General features: G+C 39.5%; 1 pseudogene; it reads right to left on the bottom strand.

Moving 5' to 3' along the window:
* Nucleotides 1-701: 701 nt before the first annotated feature.
* Nucleotides 702-1563, bottom strand: LOC141501863 (glucosamine-6-phosphate deaminase 1 pseudogene; annotated as a pseudogene).
* Between the last annotated feature and the right edge of the window lie 335 nt (nt 1564-1898).

The following is a 1898-nucleotide window of genomic DNA, read 5'->3' as shown; positions in this document are numbered from 1 at the left end:
GTGTAATAGTGTCCCAGATTTCACACATCCCTTCCAACAATGATCATTATCCTTCCTGGTCATACCGGCCAATCTGAGAGGTGTGAGGCGGTACCTCAGCGAAGCTTTAATTTGCATTTCTCTAATAATTAATGATTTAGAGCATTTTTTCATATAGCTATGGATTGCTTTGATCTCCTCATCTGTAAATTGCCTTTGCATATCCTTTGACCATTTGTCAATTGGGGAATGTACTCACAAATCTTAAGAGTGAAACATTCTTGTTCTACTAAACCCAACCCTAAGAAGTAAAGGGTTATTCTGGGAAAGAGAGAGAAGCAAGACTACCCATCCTACCTATACTTGTAATCCTGTTGAGGTCCAAAATGTCCACTTTCTCCAGGTCTACTCTTTCATGTTTCCATTCTTTTTCTCTCTCCCTATGCCTTGGGGGTACGTGTATTAGATATTTTTCCTTATTTAGCAGGTAGAAAATAAGGAAAACATACTTCAGAGAAAATCAAATTACAGTATAAAACACCCATTTCTGTAAGCTTCAACCCTTACAACTGAATACAGAATATTATGTACACTCATTTTCATCAAAGGCAGATAAAACATTGGAGTGGACTGATCAATGAAATAAATTTTTTTCCCTAAAGACCTGTTCCCTCAAAGTCTATATGTCTTTGGGGGATTAGACATCTGGTTCCAAGGGCAAGTTAGTCACTATATGGTTTCTTTGAAGATTGACTTTTCTCAGTTTCTTTTATACTGTACAATGGTTCCACTAGTTTGTTATGAACAAGCATCAACCCTTTGAAATACTTAACAATTTTCACTTTAAGCTCCAGTGTAGCATCTTCATCACACACAAAATCTGCATGGGGATGCTGCTGGAAGGTAGATACAGTCCACATATGACTAATCCCCTCCTCAATGGCCTTGTGCAGTGCAAATGCCTTGTGGGCTCCCGTAATTAAGACTACAACCTCTCTGGCATCCATGACTGTACCCACACCCACAGTCAGAGCCATCATAGGGACTTTTGAGAGATCTCTATTGAAGAACTGGGATTGGCTAGGATGGTATCCATGGCCAGAGTCTTCACTCGAGTTCTAGACACCAGACTCGAGCCAGGTTTGTTGAATGCGATGTGCCCATCAGGACCAATACCTCCAAGAAAAAGCTCAATCCCTCCAGCTTCCTTGATCTTCTTTTCAAAAGCATCACATTCTGCCTGCAGATCAGCTGCATTTCCATCAAGGATATGGGTGTTTGTAGGGCAAATGTCAATGTGCTTGAAGAAATTGTTCCACATGAAAGAATGGTAGCTCTCAGGATGATCATGTGGGAGGCCCACATACTCATCCATGTTAAATGTCTTCAAGTACTTGAAGGAGAGGTCCCCATTCTTATAATACTGGATCAGCTTCTTGTAGGCTCAAGAGGAGTGCTCCCTGTAGGAAGTCCCACAATGAAATACTTGTTGGGTCCTGGACCAAATTGAATAATTCAACTTCTAATATATTTGGCAGCCCATTCACTAGCCTAAAGGTAATCTTCTAGAATGATGAGCTTCATTATGCCCTCTGCTCTGCGCTGCCGGTTCCTGTGCCGCCTGGGCCTCCGTGGGCCCTAAAATAAGTTTTTATACATATTTTCTTTCTTTCTCTCTCTTTTTCTTTTTTCTTCACCATAGTTATGCCATGTATGCCTGATTCACTTCTTCCCAGAAAGCTATTCCATATAGCAAAAAGTATTTTTGTAAGAGGAAAAAGTCAACAGAGGGTATGTATGTCTTCTTATATCTCTTTATTCAAATCCTGTTCTTTATAATTTTGTCACATTTATTTTTGATTTTTTTTGTGTGTGTGTCATTCTTTACTTTTATAGTGTTGAAGTTACTGTATATTTTA

The sequence above is a fragment of the Macrotis lagotis genome, chromosome X (assembly GCF_037893015.1).
Source record: "Macrotis lagotis isolate mMagLag1 chromosome X, bilby.v1.9.chrom.fasta, whole genome shotgun sequence".
In the NCBI taxonomy this organism is placed as follows: Eukaryota; Metazoa; Chordata; class Mammalia; order Peramelemorphia; family Peramelidae; genus Macrotis; species Macrotis lagotis.
The sequence above is the reverse complement of the archived record's forward strand: the minus strand, read 5'-3'. Positions and strand labels throughout refer to the sequence as shown.